Genomic DNA, 6,700 nt, shown 5'->3' on the forward strand with positions numbered 1-6,700 from the left:
ATGGCAAAAACATCTCAAAAAAAAAAAAAAAGAAGTCAATGAGAGGGAGTCAGTAGTGGCATGGTGGTTAAGGTGGCTGGATCCCATGTGGCCAACTATGAGGTTTGAGTCCTAGACCCAACAGCTTGAAAAATTTGCTGGGCACATGTACTTGCATGCCTAAAATCCCAAGAGGAAAATGAAAGATAAAGGATTGGTACATGGCCACGCCCCCTCGGGGGGTGCTTTCTCAGACTCTCTCTATTTCTCTGGTGAGCACACACACCCGATAGCCCCCCAAATAAAACAGATGAGAGCCTGTGCTGTGGAGTCAGACTTCCTGAGTGTTACTTCCTGCTCGGAGGAACTACTTAATCTCTGTAAACCCTAGTTTTCTCATCTACAAAATGGAAATGATAAGCAGACCTGTCTCGAAGCGTTGTTGTGAGGATTCAGTTACTTCAGGTAAAATACTTGGTACAGTGTTGGCCACTGCCCATGCTCCTGCATTGTCTGGACATACACCACCTTGTTTATCCCCACATATATATAAATACATAAGTATTATATTTGTATATAAATGTTATATATATATATATACACATATATGTGTTTTATACACGCACACACATATATAAAACCTTGACAGGCTAACTTGTTAGTTTACAAGTAAGGTAAAAATCACAGATTCTTCTTGGGCCCAAGAGATGGCGTAATGATTACATTGGTAGACTCCACATATCGACCATGCCTTGAATCCTAGACCTGGAGGCTTAAAACTCATGCCAGGCTTGTGTGCATGTATGCCCAAAATGCCGAGAGGAGAATGGAGGAGAATGGATTACAGCATGGTCATCCCCTCTGGGGGATGATTTCTCACTTTCTGTCTCTCTCTGTCTCTCCAGTGAGTGCACACACCCAATAGCAAACATCTCTCTTAAATTTAAAAAAAAAAAAATCATAGATTCTTTTGAATTTCTGGTATCTATCACAGCTTCTTTTTTTTTTTTTTTTAAACTTGCTACAGAATTCCATGCATTTGCTTAGGGGAGGGAGAAAGTGAGAAATCACCTCCCAGGAGGGGGATGGCCACACTGTAATCCTGTCTTCAGTCTCCTGTTGAGTATTTGGACACACACGCACATGCACCCAGCATGATTTTTAAGTTCCTGGGTTCAGGACTCAAATTGCACATTCAGTCATGTGAGATCCAGCCACCTTAACCACCACAGCACTGGCTGGTCCCATAGCTTCCATTTTACAGATGGGAAATTTGAGGTTTATAGTTTACCTAGCTTGCCTGAGGTCAGATTACTGCCAAGTAACAAAGCTAAAGTTCTTAAAAGACCTGCCTCACTCCAAAGACTAAGTTCTTTCTCTTGCACCACTTAGGGACCTTTCCCTTCCTCTAATTCTGTTTTTTAAACTTTCACACAGCACGATATGGAGGTTAAGAGTGCAAGTTCCAAGAGTAGATTGCCTTGATTAATAATCTTAAAAAAAAAATTAATGTCTACTTAGACAAATTACTTAATTTCTCCAAGCCTCAGTTTCTCTATGTGTAAAATTAGAATTTAAGTTTATTTATTTACTTCCATAAGTGTAAAAGACAGCCAGAGAGAGAAAGAAGAGAGAGGCAGCACTCCCAATAGAGTCCTGACATCCACCCCAGTCTTCAGCCAATCCCAGAAAATCCATGCAACTCCTGGTGATGACAATATTCTCTTCTAAATGCTCACATCATCTGCTTAGTAATCATTTTGGAGTATTTCTATGGATCAGCACTGAATTTATAAAATCTTCCTAAACTTTCTTTCTTTTTTTTTTTTTTTTTGGAGAGGTTTTCACTATAGGGCGCGTGTGTTAGCCAGACAGACAGATAGAGACAGAGACAGAAAGCGAGAAATCACCCCCCAGGGGGGATGGTCACGTTGCAATCCCTTCTCCTCCATTCTCCTCTTGGGATCTTGGGCACACACGCACACGCGCCTGGCGTGAGTTTTAAGCCACCGGGTCCGGACACGAACCGCGGTCGACTATGTGGGAGTCCAGCGACATAGCCATTACGCTAACTGCTGGTTCCCAATCTTCCTAAACTTTCCTAAATACACATATTTTCCTTCATGTAAGATATCAGTCAGATCACATCCAGAGTTCTTTTCCTCACTGTTATGAACTCCGAGATGATATTATTGAAAAGAGGAAAAATTAAAGACAATTTTAACTCATAAAATGCATAATAAGACTCAGAAATACTAGGAAATTGACTTCAGTTGTGATTCAGGAAGAGTTCTTTGCATCAGTTCCTACTGCTTTACCACATTCGCTTTCCATATTGCTCAGTGCTACATATTTACCACCTACAACTCACATGTAACAGCACTGATTACAAAATGTTCTTTGGCACATCAACCCAGCAGCCAGGAGCCCCCAACACATGCAGCAGAGTTGGTTCAGACAATTAAATTTCTGATATTTCAAGGCTGAAGAAAGTGGAATTCAATCCTTACATACGCATTCTGAGGCATTTATTACTGTCGTTTTTTAACTGCTGAGGAAAATGGGACTTCTCAAGCCATTATTCATATTTTACTCAAAGCCACAGAACTGATTAGTGGTGGAGATAAGAGTTGACCCAGATCTCTCAGAATGCTACTCCAGGTTGAAGGAGCCTATAGGCTGCAAACAGCAATGTTTCCCAAACCAGTCGTCGTCCATCCACCACCCACACTATTTTTGCAAGTTCTTTCTACCTCCTACGAGGTTATTTAATTAATTTTTTTAAATCAATGCACTTGGGGGGCACCAGCAGACGGCATAATGGTTACGTTGCTGGACTCCCACATGGTTGACCAGGGTTCGAGTCCCAAACCTGGCAGCTTCAAACAGGCCAGGCGTGTGTGTGTGTGTGTGTGTGTGTGTGTGTGTGTGTGTGTGCGCGCGCGCGCAAAATCCTGAGAGGAGATGAGGAGAAGGGATTGTTGCATGGCCATTCCCCTGGAGGCTGATTTCTTACTTTCTTTCTCTCTGTCTCTCTGGTAGGTGTATGTGCCCTATAACAAAAAATCTCTATGTAAAAGGAAAAAAAATGCACTTTTGCTCCCTAAAATTTAGGGATTATCAGTCTAAATAGCAACAACTGTGAAATCAAAGGCTTTGGTTTATACCATATATATTTTTTATATTACACTTTTTATGACTATTTCTTTTATTTTATTATTATTTTTAATTAGACCAGCGAAAAAGAAAGAAAGTGAAAAAGAAAGCTTCCAGGTCCAGGTCTCAAACCATGGTCAGCCATGTGGGAATCCAGCACCTTTAACCACCTGCGGGACCTGTATATTACATTTTTAAAAGTATATTCATTTCCTAGGGCTGCCATAATTACTACAAACTGGCTTAAAACAACAGAAATGTATTCTCTTCCCAGTTTAAAGGCCAGAAGGTTAAAATTAAGGTGTGTCAGAGTGGATTCCTTCTGGAAGCACTCAGGAAGAAAGTGTCCCATGCCTTTCCCCTAACTCCTTAAGAGTTTCTTGATTTGTAGACACATCACTTCAATCTCTGTCTCTGTATTCACGACTTTTTTCTCTGTGTGTTTCTGTATCCAAATCTCTCTCTCTCCTTTATTTTATAAAGATCCCAGTTACTAGATCTAGGGATCACCCTAATTCCAATATTATCTCATTTTGAGGTCTGTATTTCATTATATTTGCAAAGGCCCTATTTTTGGTGGTATTGTTAGAGGTGTGTGCACTTGCCAGAGAGAGAGAGAAAGCACCTCCCTAGTGGGATGTAGTCACTATGCAATTTTTTTCCCTCCCTTTTTCCAACCCATCAGGATTTGGGGGCATGCTTGCACATCTACCCAGTGTGTTTTTCAAGCCACCAAGACAGATTCAAACTGCAGTCAGCCATCGGGATCTGGCTCTCTATGTACAGTGCTTAAAGAATGCACTACAGAACTGGTCCCAAGACTCTATTCTCTCTCTTCTTTTTTAAGAATTATTTTATTTAACTTTATTTACTTATTTATTTTAATTTGACCAGAGAAGGACAGAAAGAGAGAGAAAATGAGAAAGCCAGGACTTGAACCACGATTGGCCATGTGGGAGTCCAGCGCACTTAACCACCATGCCACCTGCTGGCTTCATCTATTCTCATTCCTCATCTATCACATTCTAAGTCAGGGTTGACATGAATTTCAAGAGGGACTATTCAACCCAGTTCAATAATAATAATTTAAATTTTTTGAAAGTTTATCTATACACCACCTAAAATTATCTTGCATCCTGCTAGTGGCCTGCAAACCACACTAGGGAAAATGTGTACAGGACATTTCAAGGTGGTTGGGCCCTTCTCTTCATTTTAAAAGCAGCAGATTCTACTGTCAAGATGGTTACACTTCTTTTGCTTCATTGGAATCAATGTATGTTTTAATAAGTCAAAAAAGACGATCCCCTAGACAGATTCAATTCCCTGGTTTTCAGAAAACAGGAAATGCTATTAATAATAGATTATTTCAAGTGCTATTTTAAGAAGATAGATACATACTGGCTTATTGTATGACTCACTGTTTTCTGAAACCAGTAGCTATGCTACAGGTCTCTGTGGGTTCGTGTTTGGGGGTTTATTAAGTTTTCTCTCTATAGAAACAACCAAAGGGTGGTAAGGTGGATTTATAATGTAAAAGACGACATTAGGTAACACTAGACAAGGTGAAACTCCATTTTGTGCAGGGAAGCGGGACAACCAAGAGCACTCATAAATACAGGAACTCCGAGTTCATTTATAGGAAACATAGTAAGCCCAAATTTCCAGTCCAGAAAAGCAGAGCAGATTCTTACTTTCAGCCACCCCCAAAGACTTAGATTTTTGTGTGAATCATGGATTGAGAAAAAATAGGGTTTTTCCATTGGAGATAAAATTTAGGAAACCTTATTCATCCACAGTCATAGACTTCAGCTCTTTCTGAAAAGCATGCTTTATATAATAAAAATGAAAGAACTGAGGGAAAACAGTGTTATTGATCACTTTTACACTTAAGTTTATTGCTTTTCACTCCAAAATAGTAAACATTATCAATTATCAAAAATATAAGAGGGGACATTATCTTAACTGAAACATTATCAGATGGTGGAGATCAATTATTGCATAGGCTCAATGGAAAATATTATAAAAGATACATAAGAGCAGATGTGGTTCCTGGAAATCTCAATATATACATATCCATAAACACATATGTTGTAAGATCTTTCACATACACGCCATCTCAGTATTTACACTGAGTGAATAATTCAAGATGCTGTAACCAGCTCACAGAACTGTGATAAAATATTTAAAATAAATCACATTATTGCCATGACAAATAGTCTAGCCAAAAGAAGACACAAACACATGAATACACACATGCATGTCCACACACACACACACACTTAGACAAGAAAAGATCAGAAAGATTCTCAAACTGGAAGGTTCAGAATTTTTGGCAAAATGTCAAAGTACACAATGTTACTAACCTGTACCGGGTGTTTCCACCCACAGATATATCTTAAAGAAGTCGCCCAAGCTTTCATGTAGGAATGACTGCTAGCCTTCAAACAGTATGAGTCAGTATATGGCTCAATATGACCCAACCCCATGGCCAATACAGAGACCTTGGTAAAATTTCTCCTCCAGGACTCCCTCAGAGACTGACTACCCACCTCATGAGAATCTCTCCTAGATTATGATGACGTGTATTACCTACGTGAACAAGAATGCCTTGAAGGATCAAAAATGACCCCCAAATGAAAATATATTACTTTGCCAGATACTTACATTTATTCAAGTTTATTTACTTATTCTATGAGTGAGAAAGACAGAGAGATAAAGAGGGACAGAGACACAACATCCTGTCCACAGGATCTTGACATCCCTAGCTTTCAGCCAGCCCCAGATCATGGCTAAGTGTGTATCTGAGAGGTCTCCTGACTTGCCCAGGAACTTTCCCATCTAGGAGTGCCCTGCAGAGCATGACATTTTACCACTGTGCAACCATCGAGCCCAGCCAAGGACTTACTTTTTTTTGAGAGAGAGAGAGAATCTACAGAGCACGTTTGCTCGCTGGAGAGACAGAAAGAGAAAGCAAGAAATCAACCCCTCAGGGGATGGCAGCAACACAATAGCTTCTCCTCCATTCTCCCTCAGGATTTTGGGCATGAATACACACACACACCTGGCATGAGTTTCAAGCCTCCGGGTCCAGGACTAGAACCACTGTCAAACATGTGGGAATCCAACACTTTAACCATCCTATCATTCGCTGACTTAACATTTTTATCAGGAGACAGGCAGCATGCTGGTACACTTTTAGAGGGAAGGAAGTAGAGATAGGGGAGGGAAGAAGGGTCCACTGGAAGAAAAGGAGAAAAAGGAGAACAGGAAGTAAGCTGTGCTACTCTTATTTACTCTATCTTCCACACACAGATTCAAAGGGGGCATCAGTAAACTAAAAACTCTGTGGAAAAATTAAAGGAAAGGAGCCTGTTCAGCTAAGTTTAACATATCTTTTCTCAAAGTGACTACAAAGTCCCTTCTTTTTTTTTTTTTTTGTCTTTTTTTTTCTTTTTTTGGAGAGGTTTTTGCTATAAGGCGTGTGCGCTCGCCAGACAGACAGAGAGAGACATAGAGACAGAAAGTGAGAAATCACCCCCCAGGGGGGGTGGTCACACCGCAATCC

Source organism: Tupaia chinensis, unplaced genomic scaffold, assembly GCF_000334495.1.
Source record: "Tupaia chinensis unplaced genomic scaffold, TupChi_1.0 Scaffold000054_1, whole genome shotgun sequence".
NCBI lineage: Eukaryota > Metazoa > Chordata > Mammalia > Scandentia > Tupaiidae > Tupaia > Tupaia belangeri.